We start from the raw sequence: 23,743 nt of genomic DNA, 5'->3' as shown, positions 1-23,743 counted from the left end.
AGGGCAGAATCAAGAGCCATGGAGGATTATCCCAAAGACAACGAACCTAATCAAGGAACTCCCAACATTTACCTAGTTGTATTTCAAAATGTTATGGACCAAGGACTTCTTTTTACCTTTCATTTTCCCCCTTTTTGAACTGTAATGTTTATAACTATTATATTAAATCTGTGCCACCATTGAATGTTGGGTATGTTGAGGGCAGATAACTTGTTTCTTTTAGTTTCTCAGGTCCATAAATGAAGAGTAATTGTACTCAGGAACTATCTTTTTCTGAGTCCACTCAAAACTGGCAGCCTTCCAAGTGACAAGTGTTGTATATGATGGTTTCCTGTGCTTTTTTCCTAGTGGTAAGATGCTTCTCCCTCATTTTCCCTTCTGATCTCCCACTACTATCTTCTATTTGCTGAAACTAACTAGTGACCAGTTGGCAAACGGATACTGGGAAATATGGTTTAACCTGGCCATATCCTGTGATTCAGAGTGTAGAGCAAGGGAGAGCCTGGGAATGATGAATCTGAGAGAAAATAGGCCAGTGACCACCACAGAGTCTGCACTTAGAGTGCTTTTTACACCTGGAAATTTGCTACAACTCAACCCTAATTTGGTCTGTTCTCATGAAAGATTAGACCCTCTTTCCCATTTCTATCCTGTTTTTTCAACGTTTATTTATTTTTGGGACAGAGAGAGACAGAGCGGGGGAGGGGCAGAGAGAGAGGGAGACAGAATCGGAAACAGGCTCCAGGCTCTGAGCCATCAGCCCAGAGCCTGACGCAGGGCCCGAACCCACGGACCGCGAGATCGTGACCTGGCTGAAGTCGACGCTTAACCGACTGCGCCACCCAGGCGCCCTATCCTGTTTTTGTCAGTGTCTTTTTGCCTGTTAGGTCAACATTTACTTTTTCCTTTATTGACTTAGTCTAATTGACAGGACCATTGCCTACTATCAAGACAAATAATTAGATCATTTTTCCTTTTCATTACGGAATTCCCCCAATAGCAATAATATAACCTTCCATTTTATAATGGAACCTTCCCTTCCACATAAACTATATTTTCCATTTTCCTAGTGCTTCATCTCTTTCACTGTACTTTAGCCATGTACAAACCATTTAAACCATCTACAAACCATTTAAACAGATGCTCATTCATCAAATTGAAGCAATCCCCAAGGTCTAATCCAACTTACATCAGGGAAACTCTTGCATACAGGAAACTAAATTTAGGGTTGTTTATGAAATCTCATTCCTAAAGCCCTGTGAACATTATCCAATCTCTTCTTGGGTCTCCTCCCCACCACCAAGATCATAAAACTGAAGCTTCTCTTCATTTTCTATATCTATCCCATATTTCACCAGTTTCTCCTCCTCTAAAGCAAAATAAGCACCCCAGTTTCTTGCAGCCCGCATTCTCCACTTGCATCCTAGTGGATGATATAGATTATGATCTTAGACCACGTGATTACCAACAATGGTGAAGATAATTGTCGTTTTCTTAACTAGGAAGGGTATAATTCGTAAGAACAGACCTAGGAGTTCTATTAATCTAGTTGTATTGCCAGTCTGTCCTTGAGAGGCTACGTTGAGGTGAGGATATCAGAACTCTGACAAAATAAAGCTAAAGTTTGGAATAGACATCAATAAACCAGGGGATGCAGGTAATCCTAATTTCATCTGACCTTAGATTCTCTTCTACTTTGGCCCAAGACAGATTTGAACAATTTCTGAACCAAAACACACAGCCACTTAAACAGGGGAGCTATCCATTCCTTAACCTCTGTTTCCTAACAGTCCTAAGAAGGCTGCCCTGGGCAGCTGTCAAGAGCAGCAGTTCTTAAATGTTTAATGTTAAAAAATTATGGAAAATTCCAAAGAGATTTTGTTTATCTGGATTAAATTTGTTGATATTTATTGTGTTAGAAATTATAGCAGGATTTTTAAAAAATTAATTCATTCCTGGGGAACCTGGGTGGCTCAGTTGGTTAAGCATCTGACTCTTGGTTTTGGCTCAGGTCATGATCTCACAGTTCATGGATTCAAGCCCCAGATCAGGCTCTGCACTGGGCCTATTTGGGATTCTCTATTGCCCTCTGTCTTTGCTTCTCCCTCCCCCCAACTTCAAAATAAATAAATAAAACTTTAAAAAGAAGTTGATCGATTTCTGGGGTGCCTAGGTAGCTCATTCAGTTAGGTGTCTGACTCTTGATCTCAGCTCAGGTCTTGATCTCAGGGTCATCAGTTCAGACCCCACGTTGTCTGTGCTGGGTGTGTGAAGCCTACTTAAAATTTTTTTTTGATTCGTTTAAAAATTACAATACCCATTATATTTTAACATAAATAACATTTTTTTATTAAATGTATTTTCCAAAATAATTCAGTGAGTACTATTGGTTTTACATTTTTGCAAATCCCTTTAATGGCTGGCTTTATAGAGGACAGCTCAGTTCTTTTTTTAATTTTAATTGAAGTATAATTGATATACAATATTAGTGTCATGTATACAATACAGTGTTTGACAATTATGTACATTACAAAATCCTCATCACAATCAGTTTAGTAGCTGTCTTTCACCATACAAAGTTATTAACAATATTATTGATGATATTCCCTGTGCTGTACTTTCCATTTCTGTGACTTATAACTGGAAATTTGTACCTGTTTTTAAATTTTTCAATATTTATTTTTGAGAGAGAGCGATAGAGCATGAGTGGAGAAGGGGGAGAGAGAGACACACACAGAAATCCAAAACAGGCTCCAGGCTCTGAGCCATCAGCACAGAGCCCAATGCAGGATCAAACTCACAAGCTGCGAGGTCATGACCTGAGCCGAAGTTGGACACTCAACCAATTGAGCCACGCAGGCCCCCTGGCAGTTTGTACCTCTTAGTTCTCTTCTACTATTTCACCTATCCCATAATCCCTTCCCCTCTGGCAACCCCCAGTTGTTCTTTGCATTATATGAGTCTCTTTCTGTTTGTTTGTTTTGTTTTTTAGATTTCACATGTAAGTAAAATCGTGTAATACTTGTCTTTCTCTGTCTGACTTACTTTACTCAGCATAAAACCCTCTATGTCCATCCATGTTGTTGTGAATGCCAAGATTTCATTCTTTCTTGTGGCTGAGTAGTAATCCATAATCAATTGTGTATGTTGTTTTTTTTTTTTAACGTTTATTTATTTTTGAGAGCCAGAGACAGATAGAGACAGCACAAGTTGGGGAGGGGCAGAGAGAGAGGGAGACAAAGAATTTGAAGCAGGCTCCAGGCTCTGAGTGGTCAGCATAGAGCCTGACACGGGGCTCGAACCCTGAGCCATGAGATCATGACCTCAGCTGAAGTCAGACGCTTAACCGATAAGCCACCCAGGTGCCCCCATTGTGTATGTTTATCACATCTTCTTTATCCATTCATCTATCTGTGGACACTTAGGTTCCTTGCACATCTTGACTATTGTAAATAGTGCTGTAATATGCATAGAGCTGCATGTATCTTTATGAATTAGTCTTTTTGTTTCTTCAGCTAAATACCCAGAAGTGGAATTACTGGGTTGTATGATATTTCTCTTTTTAATTTTTTGAGGTAACTCTGTACTGTTTCCATAGTGGTTGCACCATTTACAGTCCCACAAACAGACTGGTGTGAGGTAATACCTCACTGTGTTTTATTTGTTTGTTTTTATTTTAGAGAGAGAGAACACGGGGGAGTTGGGGAGGGGGCAGAGGATGAGAGAGAGAATCTTTTTTTTTTTTATTTTTTTTTAACTTTTATTTATTTTTGAGACAGAGAGAGACAGAGCATGAATGGGGGAGGGTCAGAGAGAGGGAAACACAGAATCTGAAACAGGCTCCAGGCTCTGAGCTGTCAGCACAGAGCCCGACGCAGGGCTCGAACTCATGGACCGCGAGATCATGACCTGAGCCGAAGTTGGCCGCTTAACTGACTGAGCCACCCAGGCACCCCAAGAGAATCTTTAGCAAACTCCATGACCAGCATGGAGCCTGACTCAGGGCTCAATTCCACAGCCACAAGATCATGACCTGAGCCGAAATCAAGAGTCAGACACTCAACTGACTGAGCCACTCTGGCGCCCCCCTCACTGTAGTTTTGATTTGCAATTCCCTGATTATTAGTGATGTTGAGCATCTTTTCATGTGTCTGTTGGCTTCCTGCATGTCTTCTTTGTAAGAATGTCTATGCAAATCCTCTGCCCATTTTTAAAATTGGATTATTTGCTTTTATGCGTGTGTTGAGTTGTATGAGTGTGTGTTGAGAATGTATTTTGAATATTAACCTCCTATTGAGTATATTATTTGCAAATATATTGTCTTTCAGTAGGTTGCCTTTTCATTTTGTTGATCATTTCCCTCACTGTGCAAAAAAAAAAAAAGTTTTTAATTTGATGTAGTCCCAATTTTTAATTTTTGCTTTTATTTCCCTTACTTGAGGGGACAGATCTGGAAAAATAGTGCTAAGGCCAGTGTCTAATAGTTTACTGTCTATGTTTTCCTTGAGGAGTTTTATGGTATCAGGTCTTACATTCAGGTCTTTAATCCATTTTGAATTTATTTTCATATTCAGCATAAAAAAGTGGTCCCATTTCATTCTTTTGCATGTATCTGTTCAGTTTTCACAACACTATTTATTGAAGATACTGTCTTTTCCCCGTTGTATATTCTTGTCACATTTGTCATAAATTAATTGACAATATAAGCATGTGTTTATTTCTGGGCTTTCTGTTCTCTTGATCTATGTGTCTATTTTTGTACCAATACCATACTGTTTTTATTACTATAGCTTTGTTGTATAGTTTGAAATCTGGGATTGTGATACCTTCAGCTTTGCTCTTTCTTTCTCAAGATTGCTTTGGCAATTCAATGTCTTCTTTGCACAGTTCCATACAAACTTTAGGATTACTTCTTTTAGTTCTGTGAAAAAATATTATTGGTATTTTGATGAAGATAGCATTGAATCTGTTGATTGTTTTGGGTAAGTATGGACGTTTTAACAGTTTTAATTATTCCAGTCAATGAGCATATCTTTTCATTTGTGTCATTTTTCAATTTTTTTCATCAATGTTTTATAGTTTTCAGAGTGCAGATCTTTCACCTTCTTAGTTACATTTATTCCTAGGTATATTATTCTTTTTGGTGTAATTATAAACGGGATTGTTTTCTTTATTTCTTTTTCTATTAGTGTATAGAAATTCAACAGACTTCTGTATAATTGATTTTGTATCCTGCGACTTTCCTGAATTTATTTATTAGTTCTAATAGTCTTTTGGTGGAGTCTTTAGGGTTTTCTACATACTGTATCATGTCATCTGCAAATAATGACAGTTTGACTTTCCCCTAATAGTTTGGATGCTTTTTATTTCTTTTTCTTGTTTGATTTTTGTGGCTAGGACTTCCAGTACTATGTTCAGTAAAAGCAATGAGAGTAGACATCCTTGTCTTATTCCTATCTTAGAGAAAACACTTCCAGCCTTTCACCATTGAGTATGATGTTAGGTATGGGTTTGTCATATATGGCTTTTATTATGTTGAGGTATGTTCCCTCTAAACCCATTTTGTGAAAGTTTTTATCATGAATGTGAATGTTGTCAGATGTTTTTTCTGCATTTATTACAATGATCATATGATTTTTATCCTTCATTTTGTTAATGTCATGTATCACATTGATTGGTTTGCTGATATTGAGTCATCCTTGCATACACTGGACATCCTGAATGATTCTTTCAATGTATTTTTTTTCAGTTTTAATTTTAATTCCAGTTAGTTAACACACTAATGTATTTTTATTTTTTTATTTTTATTTTTTTTACATTTATTTATTTTTGAAAGACAGAGTGAGACAGAGTGCAAGTGGAGGAGGGGCAGAGAGAGAAGGAGACACAGAATCTGAAGCAGGCTCCAGGCTCTGAGCAAGCATTCAGCACAGAGCCTGATGCGGGGCTCGAACCCACGAACCGTGAAATCATGACCTGAGCCAAAGTTGGACACTTAACCGACTGAGCCACCTAAGCGCCCCCACTAATATATTTTTAAATTCAGTTTGATAATATTTTGAGGATTTTTGCATCTATGTTCATCAGGAATATTGGTTTGTAATTTTGTTTTTTTGTACTTTGGTTCTGGTAGAATGAATTTGGAAGCAGGCCTTCCTCTTCTATTTTTTAGAATAGTTTGAGAAGAATAGTTATTAATTCTTTTTTTAAAATTTATTTTCAATGTTTATTTATTTTTGAGAGAGGGAGAGCACAAGCAGGGAAGGGGCAGAGAGAGGCTCTGAGCACAGAACCCAACTCAGGGCTTGAACTCACGAACTGTGAGATCATGACCTGAGCCAAAGTTGGACGCTTAACTGACTGAGCCACCCAGGTGCCCCTGATATGGCCTTCTCTTTATGACTTTACCTGTGGAAGGTCCATTCTGCTAGTCTTCAGGTCATTTTCACAATGAGTTGCATTACATGTAGTTGTTGCCTTGGTGTGTGTCCATGGGAGGAGGTGAGCTCAATCTTCCTTCTGTTGGTGAATCTTCCCCTGCCTGTTGGTGAACTCTACTTTCTGAAAATCTAAAATCATTCTTGTTCAGTACATTACGATTGTTACCATTTAAACAAGAGAGTACTATTAACATCAGCGAACGTTTTACTTCCAAAATGAGGCTACCTTCTGAGCGGGGTTGCCACAGAGCAAATACAGGACAACTCAATTCTTATATCTACTTCTATATTTAATCTGTTCTGATATGTTGTTTTAGTTGAATTAAATTTAGAGAATCCAGTCTTATACACATATGTAATTGGAGAAGGAAGGAGAATTTTAATATTTTTTTAAAAAAGATAATTGTGAATATTCTTCTTTGATATCACACCTCCAAAACCCTACGAGTGATAGTTTCTTAAAGATTAGTAGCAATGTGGAATCTGAAGCTGTATGGATGGACATTTGTATACTGTAACATTAAAATCCACTGATGTATAATGAGTGTCTTGAACTTTGAATGGAACTATGCATTATTTTGTAACATCATGCATTGGTCATTTGGAAAATAGTGGTTCACTGAGGTATACATATCTTCCAAATTCTGATACATCTTATTTTGAATTATCAAAAACTCACATTTATTACCATCGTCACTGATCTCATCAGAAAAGTCCTTAAGAATTAGGAAATTGTCAGGGTGCCTAGGTGGCTCAGTCGGTTGGGTGTCCGACTTCAGCTCAGGTCATGATCTCACGGTCCATGAGTTTGAGCCCCGTGTCAAGGTCTGTGCTAACAGCTTGGAGCCTGGAGCCTGCTTCGGATTCTGTCTTCCTCTCTCTCTGCCCCTCCCCCGCTCATGCTCTGTCTCTCTCTCTCTCTCTGTCAAAAATAAATAAACATTAAACAAAAATTTTTAAAAAAATAATAATAAATAAATAAAAGAATTAGGAAATTGTCAAACTCATGGATGGATACAAGTTTCCCAAAATTCTGAATTTCTCTTGAAAGCTCAAATTTTATCTTTAACAACAAATGCTGCAGTTTGTTTTCATTGAAGTGACAGACTTCACTAAGTTTTGAGACAATATCTGCCAAATACCCAAGTGTGAATAACTGTAGTTTGTCTGTCATTCTTTCAAGTAAAAATGGTGTTCCATATAAAAAAAATGGCTTGTTCAACTCACAACCGAATCACATAAATCCTTGTCCTCAGGACAACCATTGTGCCTAGGTATGCAGCAGGAATGCTGTATGCATTTTGTATCATAGAATTCTTAAAAGACATGGAATTAGTAGTTCATGTGAAATAAAATGAGTAATTATTGCTATTTTATCAAGCATATTATTAAACGAAACTTTTTTTTCTTTGTGAGTATATAGCAGTGAAGAATGCAATGGCTATCAGTATAGGCTGGTATCACTGCGATGATTTCTGTTAAGGCACCAGCAATTTTACCACCATTGCCTTTGTATTATAGTACAAATGTCAACACAGTTTGAAAGGCAAGTAATGTCTTAGTATTATTTTGTAAATAGTTTTGACCCTGTGGTTACTTGAAAGGTTTTCAGGGACTTCATGTCGTCCACAGACCACATTTTGAGAACTGCTGGCCATAAGCGGACCTAACTTGTAAGTGTGGTAGCAATCCATTTTCACATAATTTGCATTTATGCACAACTTTTCACACTCTCAGACGAGTCTATGCTATTATAACCAATACTGGCCTAACTGCTCTCACCAACTTACTGGTAATCATGACCCATCATAGTCTATTCTGGCTCTAGCTCAGTCCCCCATTTCTAACCCTCCGTTCTTCTTGCCAAAATAAAGACTCCTGGCCTCTATTTTTGTCTAACTAGTCAAACCCCCACACTAATTTTCTAATGATTTCATTTTAATTCTTAATCTTGTTGCCAGGAACAAACCAAATCCTTCAGGGTAGAATTTTATTTCATTGTATGTGTTTAATGAATTAAATAAATTCATCGATTTTAAAATGAATTTTCTGTAAATCTATTTCACTTGCTAGAGAGATGGCATTTGGTTTGGCCTTAAAGAGTGACATGAGTTGGACAGGTGAAATGAGATTGTAGGTTTTTCAAAGTATGAGAAACAATAATAGATGTATGAAGGTAAAAAGGCACAGGGGCTTCTTGGGAAGAGGCAAGATGGATGCAAATAATAGAGTAATTAAAGATAAGGTCAGAAAGGTAGTAAGGGGTCATCTTGTGGAAGGGGTTGAAAGCCTAGAGTTTGGTAAGCAATGAGGAGCCACCAGAGGTGTTTCAGCAGAGGCAGAGGTAATGGGGTAAAACAGGTTCAATGATAGAAGCATTATTTGCTTAAGATTTATTTGGGAACTAGAGATGAAAAGAATTTGATGGTGAAAAGGGACTTGAGGCAAGAAAACCGGGTTGGAGGCCTGAACTAGGATGGTGACCCTAGAAGAGGAAATAGGTAGAAATAGAGTTTGAAAATACTGTGGGAACTATGATCAGTTAAGTGGTGGTGAGGGAGAAATGGTTGTGAAAAAAATGATTAGAGCTTCAAGCACGAGTTACTGGGAAATGTTTGATGTTATTCACAGGAATCAGGAAGTCAGAAAGAGGAACGGTTTGTGTGAGGCAAAATGGTGTGTTCAGTTCTCTACCTATTAGGCAGATAAGTAGCATACTCAAGGGGGAACTAATTTTGTAGCACTTACAAGAACTGGAACCTAACACATATTAGAAGATTGTGGTTATTAGGCATATAAGTGGCTATCCTCAAGGGGAAACTAATTTTATAGCACTTACAAGAACTGAAAGGTAATAGATAGTAGGATGTTAGAAAATGGTGGTGAGAGCTGGACTGGCTTTATATTGTCTCTTTACAATATAAACACAAAGGGGAAGATGCACTCAGTATTTTAATTCTCTGTAGAGTTTCTTTGTAGACATCTGTAGCTTTTCTGTGGTCCATATATCACAAAAACATCAGTAATAAAGTGATAACATGTTTATTGAATGATTTGTATTGTTCTTTATTATGCTAAATTGTGTCAGTTGATCCTCACAACCACACTTAGATATTTTTAATTGGATTTTCATAAGAGAAATCAAGGTGCAAAGAGGCTCAGTAACTTTCTCAAGGGCAAACGAGAATGACATTTAAAACCAGGTTCTGGGGGCGCCTGGGTGGCGCAGTCGGTTAAGCGTCCGACTTCAGCCAGGTCACGATCTCGCGGTCCGTGAGTTCGAGCCCCGCGTCAGGCTCTGGGCTGATGGCTCAGAGCCTGGAGCCTGTTTCCCATTCTGTGTCTCCCTCTCTCTCTGCCCCTCCCCCGTTCATGCTCTGTCTCTCTCTATCCCAAAAATAAATAAACGTTGAAAAAAAAAATAAATAAATAAAACCAGGTTCTGGACAGTTTCAAAGTTCTTGTTTCTTCTACTCTATATGGCTAAAGTATTTACTTGCCCTTGTGCTTTTTCCTTTTCACAAAATGAAAAGGAAGTAGTACCTTTTAGCATGGAGTATTGGTTTTTTTTTTTTAAAAAATTTTTTTTTTTCAACGTTTATTTATTTTAGGGACAGAGAGAGACAGAGCATGAACGGGGGAGGGGCAGAGAGAGAGGGAGACACAGAATCGGAAACAGGCTCCAGGCTCTGAGCCATCAGCCCAGAGCCTGACGCGGGGCTCGAACTCACGGACCGCGAGATCGTGACCTGGCTGAAGTCGGACGCTTAACCGACTGCGCCACCCAGGCGCCCCGGAGTATTGGTTTTTACTATCTGATTGTATCCAGAGATTCATGTAATTCCTGCTTAGGACATCTATCTTAAGAAAGGCTTGTACTCAGGGACTCTTTTTTTTCTTACAGTTTTATTGAGATATATTTGACATAACATCACTGTATAAGTTTAAGGTTATAGCATAAAGCTTATGTTATTAAATTATTACTGCAATAAGTTTAGTTAGCATCCATCATCTTATATACATAAAATAAAAGGAGAAAGTAAAAAAAAATTTTTTTCCCTTGGTGATAAGAACTCTTTGAACAATTTTCCCATCTATCATACAGCCATGTTGACTATAGTCAGCATGCTGTATGTCACCTCCCTAGACTAATTTATCTTATAACTGGACCATCTTCCTTCAGTTCCCCTCTCGATACTCCCTGCCTCTGGTAACCACAAATATGATCTTTTTTTTTTTTATGTGTTTGATTTTTAAAAAAGATTCTGCATGTAAGTGAGGTCTTTCAGCATTTGTCTTTTTTAAAAAATATTTTTAATGTTTATTTTGGAGAGAGAGAGACAGAGACAGAGTGAGAGCAGGGAAGGGGCTGAGAGAGAGACAGGATACATAGCAGGCTCCAGCTCTGAGCTGTCAGCACAGAGCCCGACACAGGGCTTGAACTCATGAACCATGAGATCGTGACCAGAGCCGAAGTTGGATGCTTAACCAACTGAGCCACTCAGGCACTCCCTTACAGTGTTTGTCTTAATCTGTCTGACTAATTTCCCATAACATAATGTCCTCAAGGTCCACCCATGTTGTCCCAAATGGCAGGATTCCCTCATTTTTATGGCTAAATACAATTCTGTTGTATATAGATACCACAGTTTCTTTATCCATTCATCTACTGATGGACACTTAGGTTGTTTCCATATCTTGGCTATTGCAAACAATGCTATGATGAACATAGGGGTACAGATATCCTTTTGAGTTAGTGTTTTTGTTTCTTTCGATATATTCCCAGAAGTGAAATTGCTCGATCAAATGGTATTTCTATTTTTAATTTTTTTTTTTAATTTTTTTTTCAACGTTTATTTATTTTTGGGACAGAGAGAGACAGAGCATGAACGGGGGAGGGGCAGAGAGAGAGGGAGACACAGAATCGGAAACAGGCTCCAGGCTCTGAGCCATCAGCCCAGAGCCCGACGCGGGGCTCGAACTCACGGACCGCGAGATCGTGACCTGGCTGAAGTCGGACGCCTAACCGACTGCGCCACCCAGGCGCCCCTCTATTTTTAATTTTTTGAGAAATCTCCATACTGTTTTTCATAGTGGTTGTAGCAGTTTACAGTCTCACCAACAGAGCACAAGGTTTCCCCTTTTCCCACATCCTTGCCAGCATTTGTTATCTCTTGTCTTTTTGGTGATAGCTATTCTAACAAGCTTGAGGAGAGATCTCATTGTGGTTTTCATTTGCATTTCCTTAATGATTAATGCTGTTGAACATCTTTTCATGTACTTGTTGGCCTTTCATGTATCTTCTTTAGAAAAATGTCTATTTAGATTTTTTGCCCACTTTTAATTGGATTATTATAATTTTGGCTTTTACTCCCTGTTATCCCTAGGGTTGAATGGGTAACATTTTGTATTGCAAAAACATACCAGTTGTTTAATTTGACAGTTTTCAAAGAAAGTCTCATGGAGAGTCTTAGACATGAGGTGGAGATCAGGTTCCTTCAGTCTGTGAAAAGAAAAGGGAAGGAAAGCACAATGGTTTGAGTAACTGAGGGGAACCACAGATCTCATGTTCTCTAAAGGAGAGTAGGAGGGGGTACCTGGGTGGCTCAGTAGGTTAAGTGTGCAACTTTGGCTCAGGTCATGATCTCCAGGTTTGTGAGTTAGAACCCTACATCAGGCTCCCTGCTGTCAGCATAGAGCCCACTTTGGATCCTCTATCCCCCTCTCTTTCTGCCCTTTCCCCATTCACATTCTCTCTCCCTCTCTCCCTCCTTCTCTCCCTCTCTCTTCCCCTCTCTCTCAGTCCCCCTCCTTCCTTTCCTCTCCCCCTCCCCCTCCCTCTCAAAAATAAACATTAAAAAAAAAAAGTAGGAAGAGTTACTCCAAGAACATTGTGGGTGAATTGTTTTTTCCTCAACTAGTGTCTGACATGAGGAAACTAAGAAAATTTCCTTATTACACTAAATTCAGACCCTGCAAAATCAGAATCCTGTATATCATGAGATGGTTAAATTAGGCCTCCTAATGGCTTTTATATAATCACCTATAAAAAACAAAATGGCATTCTGATAAGCCAGAATACCTGCAAAACAAATTTAAATGTATCTGCATTGGATCCAGTATCTATGTATCATACCTAATATCTGTATTCTTTTAGTTCATTCAATCAATATGTATAAATTCCCTACTATATGCCAGCACTGAGGATACAGTGTTTATAAGACAGATATGATCCCTGAACTAATGGAACTTGCAGTCTCCTGGGGGAAAATAGGCATTAAATTAACAATGCATTCACTTTTACCTGCATAACAAACAAATATCTTTTGAGGTTTTATGCTAGGTGTAGGAGATACCAAAATTGCTGTCCTCAAGAAAGTGAAAGTTGAAGCTACTTGGTGGGAATGCATTACATTGGTAAAACTTTTCTAATTACTACTTAAAAAAATTTTTTTTAAGATTTTATTTTTAAGCAATTTCTACACCCAACAGAGGGCTCGAACTCACACCTCTAAGATCAAGAGTTGCACACTGAGCCAGCCAGGCACCCCTCTAATTGTTATTTTTAATGACCAGTAATGCTGGACATCACCATTGCCTCATAACATGATCCAACTCAAATACCCTTTCTGTTCAAATCCCCATCTCAATCCATTTGCACCAATTATGAAATACTATCACTTGTTACCACTGAAGGCTGATCGAAAGACCCTATGAATTCTTCCACTGAACAGAATTTCTCTGCCATATTGAACCTCAGCTGACATGAAACAGGCCTATTCATTTCTGTTTCAGAAAGCAGAAAGCTGCTTTTTCTTTGATCTGAGGGTTATGGAATTCACAAGGTCTGAAAATCCCATTTTAGAAAATGGCATGGTAGAGGACCTGAACATAAAGACCCTGGTCCAATAGCTTTATGTGTAGGAGTTGTCCTTATGTGTTAACAAGAGATTGGATTGTAAGAAATGAATTACCTCACATTTATGGTTTAAAATGCCTCTTTAAGGCAATGTCACCTGAGGCAAAGGTAAGCTGATCACAGTGCTCTCAGAAAATATCAGAGGGACTGTTTCTGAGTCATCAGACAAATAAGAACTTATATCCTTTGAGTTCACCCCTCTAAAAGGAAGGTCTCAAAGCATATAGAGCATTTAGGTTTCTGGTCCCAATTTTGGAGCTATGTAGTTAATCATCACTCCTATTAGCTGACGATCATCAGTACAAGGAATCCAAATGCCAGGACTGGTAAAGACTACAACAATTTGAGATCTATTACCTTTATGCAATAATTTTAATAATGAATAACCTTTTAAAAGTTCACTCTGGTCTCCTCCAACTAAAAGAAAAATATAAAACTCAAATAGTATTTCCTAAAAAATTCCATAGTGTTCCAAAATTTGGAAATGTGTATTTAAGTAGAAACTTAAAGTTTTTAACCGCTTCATGGAATGCTTTTTTTTTTTTTTTTTAATTGGTAGACTCAAGGGAGAACAGAGGTATGTATAGTATGCTGCTAAACTGATTTTCTGAAATAAAAGCAAAAACAAAAAACCAACAACTCTGATTTCAAGCATCTCCTGATTTCTGTAGCAAAAATACCCCCACCATGGCCAGTTTCAAGTTACCAACCTGAAATCACTGAACTTAGAGTTGGGAAGAGATGTGCACAGTCAGCTCTCATGAGCCTATGGAAGCCAGCTCCCCAGCACCCACTGACTGTGATCTGGGGGAAAGATAAATATTAATTTATTTTTTGTTAAAGAACCAAAAGGCTACATTTTTTTTTTCCAAGGTAGTTCTTAGAAAATCCAGTTTTTGGAATTATACGTGTGTTTGGTTTTAATATTTTATCAAACTAAGGATTCCTCTTATAAATCTTTCCAGTACTGTATACTTTGATGTGATTTAGGTTTAAATGTTTTCCCTAATGAGAAATACAAAGATGTAAATGTTTGTTAGCAAGACAGTGATATTAGAAAGACTTATGTTGGTCAACTTGGCAGTAATGTTTCTATTCCATTGGATGAGAAAAATTTACATCTAAATTTATATTTATTTATGTCCACCAGATGGCAGACATTTCACAGCAACCTTACAAATAAGGCACATCTTCATTTCTACAAGACTGAACAATAATTTTTGAAGATTCTAAATGAAATTGAAAGCACTTTGATTAAACAACAAATGCAGGAGCACATTTGCAAACTGGATTTTTCTCTTATTTTCCCCACTCCAGCCCACACCTCTCTTTGGGTTCCAGAGGGCATTATCTGAGTGTTCTTTTCTGATATTTTCATTATGGAAACATCTGAATTTGAACATGGCTGAAACTGAACTTTGAATCTTTCCTTCCCCTCCACTTCTCTTTTAGCTTTTTCTTCCAGCTGCTCATTTCAGAAACCCTTGATAATTTCACATTTCCTGCTTTCTATATTGAAGTCATCATCAATCCTACTGATTTTTTTGTTTATTTATTTATTCTGAGAGAGAGAGAGAGAGAGAGAGAGAGAGAGAGACAGAGACAGAGACAGAGACAGAGAGAGGAAATCCCAAGCAGGGCTCCACACTGTCAGCCCAGAGCCCAGCACTGGGCTTGAACTCACAAGCCCATGAGATCATGAGATCATGACCTGAGCTGAAGAAATCCAGAGCCAAACACTTAACCAACTGAACCACCCAGGTGCCCCAATCCTACTGATTTTTGTCTTATCATCTTTCTGTGGGATGATTGCCATAGCCCTCCTATGGCATCGCCTTTCTATTCTTCACACAACAGAAACAGCATAGTTTTAAAAATGTAAATCAGGGGCGCCCCGCCTTGGTGGCTCAGTTGGTTAAGCTTCTGACTTTGCCTCAGGTCACCATCTCACGGTTCCTGTGGTTCATGCAGTTCATGAGGTCAAGCCCCATGTTGGGCTCTGGGCTGACAGCTCAGAGCCTAGAGCCTCCTTCGGATTCTGTCTTTCCCTCTCTCTCTCTCTCTGCCCCTCCCCTGTTTGCAGTCTCTCTCTCTGTCTCTCTCTGTCTCTCAGAAATAAACATTTAAGAAATTGTAAATCAGAACATGATATTCTTTTTAAATCCTTCAGTGATTTCCATGAACTTGAAAAAAAATTTTTTCTTTCACTGTTGACTGTTTTTTTCCTTTAAGGTATTTAGCATTGGCTTCCTACATATTAAAACAGAGTCTCAGAATGAACTAGTAAATGTGAGCAGATAAAAGGAAAAGCAATAAACTGCAGTAATTCCATTGGATGCAGCTACTTGGTTCTGTAGTGTAGCACAGTTTCTGTCAACAGAAAATAAGTTGTTACTTTAGTGTCTTTAGAGTCATAATCTACATCCTACCTAAGACAGGAAAATTATTTGCTTGTTTACCTCAGAGAGGTTAAAGGCAGATCTTAGGATCTTATTTTGAAGGTATGAAAGTCTCTTGAGAGAAATTGTGAAGAGAACTTTAGGATGATGGTTAGATCTGAAGACAATAATACTAAGTGCTTTTACTAGAAAATGTTAAGAAAAAGCTGCCTCAGTTTCTTAGTAGAATTCTTCACTGTTCTAATTATCAGACTGTGTGTAATAAACCACCTCAACTCAGTTGCCCAGAACAATAGTCTATTATTTATTATTATTATCATCATCACTCATGGCTTTGGAGGCTAACTAGACTCAGTTAAGCCCAGGCTCTTGTGGCTACAGTCAGACTGTGGCTGGAGCTAGAGTCATCTTGAGGCTTCTGCACCCACATGTGCACAGGAGATGTGGGCTGTTGGCTGGGACCTCAGCAAGGGCTTTTGGCTAGAACATGTATACATGTCCTTTCTCTGTGGCTTGGGCTTCTTCAAAATAATTGATCCGTGTGGGAGTATAAAGATCTACTCTTTTTGGCCCACCTTGGGCAGTGCAGAAGGACCATTCCAGCTCTAGAGTTCCCTGTAGCATCAGGTCAGCCTGTCATTGGGACCGCATCACAGCAGCATCAACTTCTCCCTCTGTCTACTCTTGCTTCCTTGCCTTCCCTTCCACAGTTGCTGATCCCAAGGCATCCCTTAATGAACATCATACACATTAACTTAGTCTTAGAGTTGGCTCCTGGGGTCCCAGCTTACGACAGCATGGGAACTGTAAATTCAGTAGGGAAAGCTAGCTAGTGAGAGCCAAATGAGCTTTAACCATATGAGGCCAGTCAGTATTGGTGCCAGAATTTCCATTTGGGGACATTGGGAACAGCATTTGCTTTCGTGTATGTGTGTTTGAAGATATTAGGATGGGGGAGGGGAACTCACTTTGGGAGCTTATTTTGAAGTTGCTTGTATATAAGTACACTATGACTTCATTGTATATTTATTTGTCAGGTTTGTCTGGGCAGCTGATAGAGATAAAGGGATGAGAATAAAAGTCCCTGCATACATATACACGTCCCCTTACTCCACCCTTACCACTCTTAGGATGACCATCTAAAGGTTGGCTGAAAGAGTTGTGCCATTCTCCAGAAAGCCTTGTAAAGAACCAAGGCACTTAGTATTGTTGGTGGTGTTTTGTAGCCCAAGATGAACAAGAGAATGATGGTGGGGGCAGAACCAGAGATTGCAGTGGCAGAGCTGATGGAGGGCACATGAACCAGTACATTCACTGCCTAAACTAAGATTGTCCTGTAGGAAAATTCACTTGATGACTTTAAGAAGCTTGTTGGAGTCTGTTTGGGAATCAACCACACTCAGAATTTCAAAACTCATTATCTCCCAAATATTAACGTAGTTTACTCCTTTTATTTCCTTTAGATTCTTGTCAAGTATCACCTCAAAGAGGCTTCCTTGACCATTCACTCTATTTAAACTAGAACCTCTTGCACTCTTTCCCTTCATACTGTTTTTATTTTCCTTTATATTTCTTATCACCACCTGACATAATTTTATGGATTTACTTGTTTATTAACTGTCTCTCCCACTAGATGTAATCTCTGAAAGGGAAAGGAATTTGTCTGTTTTGTTGGTCACTGTATGCCAAGCACCAGACAATAGCAAAAACACAATAGATATTTGTCAATTGAATAAATGGGCATTTTCTTGAGTAATCAAAATTTTCTTCAATTCTTTATATTCCAAATTCTCCCACAGATGGAAAGCATAGGCAACACCAGCTTTTTACTGAGTGGTTCCTAAATAGTGCTTATCTCGTATCTATTTTTATGAAATTAGAAAAATAGATTATTATGATAAAATAGAAGAAAATAGATCATCTGATAAAAATCAAACATCCATACTCAGACTTTGGTAAATTGAACAATATCTTTTACTCCCCAAGTTTTCTCCCTTGTTTCTCTTCATAAGACAAGGTAAGACCATTGCTTCTCAGTGCTTATCAGCTTAAAAAGACACTTCTAACTTTTTAATGGATAGTTCATGTGAATCAGAATTGCATATTAGCATATAAACTTGTTTCTTGCAAATAAATCAGTTGAAATGGAAACACTAGTTTATTTGAATGAGCTTGTTATTACTGCTCTGAAAACACCATCACAAATAGGCAATGATAATAGCTTGAAATGTACTGATACAGAGTTTATTATATTTCCAATGTAATAGGGTTACTTAACCTATGAAATGTATAAAGGCAATCACCTGGAGTGGAATCATTTTGCAAGAATGAGGGACATACACTCACCCTGGGGATCAAGATGGGCCAGTGAGACTCCTTCCCTGGGGATTTGGAATTAGGCCTGAGGATTTCAGCTGTCTTGAACTCTAGAAAAGGAGTTGTTGATGGTGGGTATTTTCTGTCCTGTGGCCTAGAGAGACAGCTAGTGTGCAGGAAGAGAGAAGAATGAAGACTTGGAGGGGAAGCAGAGACCTCTTCTGATTTCCCATTGGTGCTTGGGGCCCTGGCCCTGCATCTCTGCCATTTTCCCTTTCTATGTAGCTCGGCTGGGTCTCTATCAGTTGCCGCCAGAAGTTCTAACAAACTTAAACTTTAAGTTTTGCCCTTTTCCTGCTAAGTATCCCTGGAATTTTTCAGAAAAACAAAGAAGACGAGAAGTGTTCTTTCTTTTATTATATAGAAGCAGACATTGTTCAGCAGTATAAAGGTATTTCTGATAAAAGGTTGAATCTAGAATGTTCAGAAAAGTATCAGTCTAATTTTCCTGTTCAGTTTGGGAACAGTCATAAAAACATAATACCTAACTGTTTTCTGTTGTTATAAAACTCTCTTTGAAAGGTATTTATACAAAGGAGTCTTTTAAAGGCAGCCAGACCTGAGAGGTTGAAAAGTTCTCTACAACCTGCAACAGTCTGCAGGTCTAACTGGTTATCTTAATAATTTGCTTCCCCAGTAATTATTTTAAAAATGACATCTCTGGGGGCTCCTGGGTGGCTCAGTCAGTTAAGCATCCAACTTCGGCTCAGGTCATGATCTCACAGTTCATGAGTTTGAGCCCCACATCTGGCTCTGTGCTGACAGCTCAGAGCCTGGAACCTGCTTCTGATTCTGTGTCTCCCTCTCTCTCTGCCCTTCCCCCACCTGTGCTCTGTCTCTCTATCTCTCAAAAATGAATAAACATTAAAAAAAAATGTTAGTGACCTCTCTACTTTTTAAAAGGTAATTAAATATTTATGAGGTTCTTTGTTAAGAAGAGTTTTAGCATGTCTTTTTCCCCTATGCACAAATGAATAACTCATCTTTGACTCTTGGTTTCCTTATTCAAATAGGTGAGAGCTTTGTCTCATTAACTGGGACCAGTCAAGGTTGCAACTACTCCCCATTTCAAACTTACCTTAATTGTTATCACCTTAATTGTTATCACTCAGTTTATTTTCATTAAATAAATGAAATGAAATAAATTTTCATACTTTCCATCCCTAGTACTGGGGAAAGTATTTTAATTCCATGGATCTTTACTTCCTATTATTTCCCAAAGAATATTAAAAGACAGGGGTTTTCATATCTGTATTATAAACTAGCTGCTTATCAGGGTCTTAGGAGGCTGAGTATGAGTGCTACTTGAAGAAAAAATAATTTGATTTTCATAGTCTCTTAGAAAAGCATAAAACTCTGCAAAATCATTTTATCAGGAAAGCAGACTGGCTTTTGTGTACATATCCAAATATTTATCTTATCTCGTGTGCTTGAATGGTGTCTCCTGGATTTTAGAGATCTGCTTGGTTCCAGAATTGTTTGTTTTGTACATAGCCTAGGCCTGAGCAACACAAAGGAAGGAAGGGAGCTATGTTGCTGGTGAATTGAGGCCTTGTATCTTTGGTGAAACCAGTCAAAGGTATCCCTTAAATGGAGGTTGCCTACAATTTCTCAAATGCAGGTGTTGTTTTTATTTTTGCCATATCTATCCAAAGAATAGATTTTGTCTTCTCCTTTATTACTCTTGGTCCATACTGGGTCATCTGCCTGTTTTATCTTAGCCATGCAATTAAAGCACAAAACTTTTGTACTATATTTGAGGAAATCTTGGTACACATATTATATACAAAAAGGTAAACTGATTCAGAATCTAATTTCTTCATTTTCTTCCAGTCAATATAGAGAACTCTCTTACTTTTCTTGATTTCTTACAAAGTGAGATCTCTTTCCTTCATTATTTTTCTAGGTTAACTTTTAGATTCAGAATGAAGTTCATTTTATGGCAGCTTATAACATCCTGTATGTTTATATTTTTTAAGTCTCTTACTCATTGAAGCTTATTCTTAACCGGTCCCTCTTTCTCTCGGGCGGGTAGGCTCTGGGCAATTCCCTTGATTTTTTCTTTCTTTAAAAGGAATATCCCAGTTGTTGGAATTTTAAAGCCACCTAACTAGTGGATGGAGAAGCCATAATTCAAAACCAGGTAGTCTTTCTACAGCCTGGAATCTTAGTCACTGCAGTACCTCTACTAAAGAATGGACATGGGATGGGCATGAGACAGAGGACTGAGGCTAGGAGAGAGGTTCCAGTGCAGTTATTCTCAACACCTCAGGGATCCTCTTGAGAGTAGGTGGGGTAATTTTAAAGGCCAGTTTTAAAAAGACAAAACCAAAGTCAGGGTGGGTATAATTTTTGTCTCATCACTGTCTTGTAATAAGACTGTCTTGTAGTAAGTATTAATTGTGGAAAATACTATGATATCAATTCCAAATCTTCATACTTTCTTCTTGTAGACTTTCGGGTCCATATGAAAATAGAATTCTTAGATAATCTTTTTTTTTTTGTTTAAGTTCCCAAAGTAGAGCGTGCAGATTGGTACCCTCCTCCCCGACTGGGCACATATCCATGAGTGCTTGTGTACGCTCACCACCCCCCACCCCCGCCACATACACAAACAAATCCATTCTCTATATGACATACGCTGTAATTAGCTCTTTAAAAACTACCGAAGTGCAGATTTCTCTCGTTTTTACTTCTTTCCCTCCCAGGTCTTCCCAGTCCTTGTTTATTTCTTCCAGTAATATTAACTTACTTGCTCTAGTCACAGTGCTTTGTAATAAACCACCTCCAGCTTAGTGGAGTAAAACAACAACAGTCATTTTATTATGATTTCTGTGAGTCAGGCTCAGGGACTCTCATGCTAGTGACATCAGACAGTGACAAGCTTTAACAGTATTAGGGGCACTTTAGGGCTATAAAACCAAAGTGTTCCAGCCAAAAAGACAGAAACTGCATCACCTTTAATGACCTAGCCTCAGAAGTCATATAGTGTCACTTCCACCATATCCTTTTGACTATAAGCAGGTCACAAGCCTGCCCAGATCGGCTATCCCATTGCTTTCTGCCACTCCATTGCTAATAAGGTCATGATGGAACCCTAGGTCCAAAAGGAACCTCAACAAGTGACTTAGTCCAATCCTCCATTTCATACAAAGGTTAATTACTCTCTGAAAAAAAAGTTCTGTTGTTTACATTGACTTTCTCTTCAAATTTCAATCATTTTATTTAAATGTGATCTCTAACAAATTTTGCACTTCGTTTAATTTTAATGATCATATATGTTTTTGCAGAACTACTAAAAAATCTCAATAATACGGTAATAATTACTTTCAAGGAGTTGACAGTTTAGATGAAACAGGGTAACCGTATACACAGGAGAAGGACAAGCCCAGGCCCATACTGCAAATAAGAGCTCAAGGAAAGGACAGTTTAGGAAATAGTCAGAAACGTCTACTTACAGACCACATGAGGGTGGGGTTCTCATGATGAGATTAGTGTTTGTGCTCCTCTCTCTCTCCCCTAACTCCCCAACCCCCATATGAAGACATAGCAAGAAGGAACCATCCACAAACCGTGGAATCTACCAACCTTGATCTTGGAATCCCCTGATGCCAGAACTGTGGAAAATAAATGTCTGTTGTTTAAGCCACCAGTCTACAGTATTTTACTGGCATGAATCGACTGACACCAAGGAAATTGAATATTTGGATTTAAAAATGTAGTTTCCCATAGGAAAAGTTGATTTAAATAAGGATTCATTTCTGAGGTGATGTCATTAACTGAATCCATAATGTAGTTGAATATTAAATATTTCATAATAAAAACAGTTACAATATTGATTTTTAAATAAAATGGGTCTGGGGCACCTAGATAGTTCAGTGAGTTAAACACCTGACTCTTGATTTTGGCTCAGGTCATGATCCCAGGGTCCTGTGATCTGGTCCCATGCTGGGCTCTTCACTGAGTGTGAAGCCTGCTTAAGAGTCTCTCTCTCTGCCCCTCCCCCACTCACACATGCATGCACGCACACTCTCTATCAAAATACATAAAACATTTTTTAAAAGTCAAACAGGTAAATAAAGCGTTTGTCTATGAAGCAAGTACCCTGGGTTCAGTCCTTTGTTCTGCTCTTCTCTGTCTGAGTGAATCCAACCAAATCTCTCTGGCCCTCAATTTCTTCACTTGTAAAATGAAAGGGTAAGAAAGGCTGTGGAAAAAGCACATTAAAAAAAAATTCCTTCCCATTCCATACCTACTAAAAGGAACTGAAAGAAGCCAATTAGAGAAGGGAACTTTGTCCACGCTGAAACTAAGAAATGCCCTAACCACATGCTATAAACTCTGAAGAACATGACCCACGAGCTAGCTGAGAAGCCAGGCTATGGTGCAGGGTTCTCTTGCTCCTGCACATATGCAAACCATGTAGAGAAGATTGAGGTACCTCTAATTCTATTCAGTTTAGAAGAATGAGGGCTTCAAAGGATAGAATGTGGCCTTCAGGAAAAACAGCAAACTCCTGCTTTGAGTCATTGCCCTGATAAAGGCCTCCAGGAGACAATGGCATGTCCAGAAGTTCTATTTAGGATGGATGGGAGGCTGAAGTGTGGTTAGAAGGGGAGCCCTAAAGCTGATTTTGGAAAGCACTTTATATTCGACTGAGGAACTGTCAAAGGTCAATATTAAAGAATTGGGGAGAGGACATCCCTGAAATTATGGGACCAGCAATTCCTAGGTCCCTTTCAGCTCTGCCATTGCCAAAAATAATAGGATATGAGAAGAAAGCCTTCAATAAAGGAGATACTTATTTTTTCTTCTTAGAAACTACTTAGAGGGCGGTAGTGGGAAATAATGCTGAAACCCTAAGCTCAGAACAGCTGACAACTTTGCCATCCTTTGTGCCACTCTTGGCGTCCCTAGTGTAACAAGAGGAGTGGGGAATTGGGGCCGTGGAAGCCTAGCAGTTAATCCATCTCATGGTTAACTCCTCTAATGGAAGGACAGGAGAGTTGTGCAGGTTTTGGCGTCAGTCAACAAAATAATTATAACTGGTATTAGCAAAGAGTGAAGCCAAGTTCTAGCCCTGACAGGATTGCCTCTTTGGCAAATGATTTGAGCAACAGCGTAGCTATTGTTCTTTTTCTGGCTACAGCTGTGGCTGTAGTAGATGGAGCTGGATACCACCTTATTACTCAAGACACCCAGCTAAATCTTCAGTTACACCTGAGGAAACCACAGATCTTGGCTGAAAACTAAGATGAAAAGCTACTAGAAGATCCAAATCTTCATTTGAATATTGAGGAATTAAAGAGTTTATGGTGAAGCGTGTAGAACTCTACAGCTCCTTCATAAATTGCCACTGGCAGCCTCTGGATATACTTCACTCTAAAATCCCAGATGAGACCTCAGAGAAGCAAGATGTTCATTAAGCTACCCAACTATCATATTAACTGTTAATTGTATCTTGTTTTTGTTATATATATGTGTGTGTGTGTATATATATATATATATATATATATATGTATATATGTACAGACTATGTGTGTATATATATGTATATACATATATATAGTATTTTTCCAGGAATGTACTGGCTTCTGTTTATAAATACA

General features: G+C 38.5%; 1 long non-coding RNA gene and 1 pseudogene across 5 annotated transcripts in view; both read left to right on the top strand.

Annotated features, from left to right (window-relative positions):
* LOC147579027 (uncharacterized) overlaps nucleotides 1-23,743 on the top strand; it is a 166,505-nt gene that overhangs the window by 18,542 nt on the left and 124,220 nt on the right. The window lies entirely within an intron of this gene.
* Nucleotides 19,540-23,581, top strand: LOC147579030 (putative uncharacterized protein C6orf52 pseudogene; annotated as a pseudogene).

This window comes from Puma concolor, chromosome B4, assembly GCF_028749965.1.
Source record: "Puma concolor isolate L17-30 chromosome B4, mPumCon1.1.hap2, whole genome shotgun sequence".
Classification (NCBI taxonomy): domain Eukaryota; kingdom Metazoa; phylum Chordata; class Mammalia; order Carnivora; family Felidae; genus Puma; species Puma concolor.
This window is presented reverse-complemented; position numbering and strand designations above follow the sequence as displayed.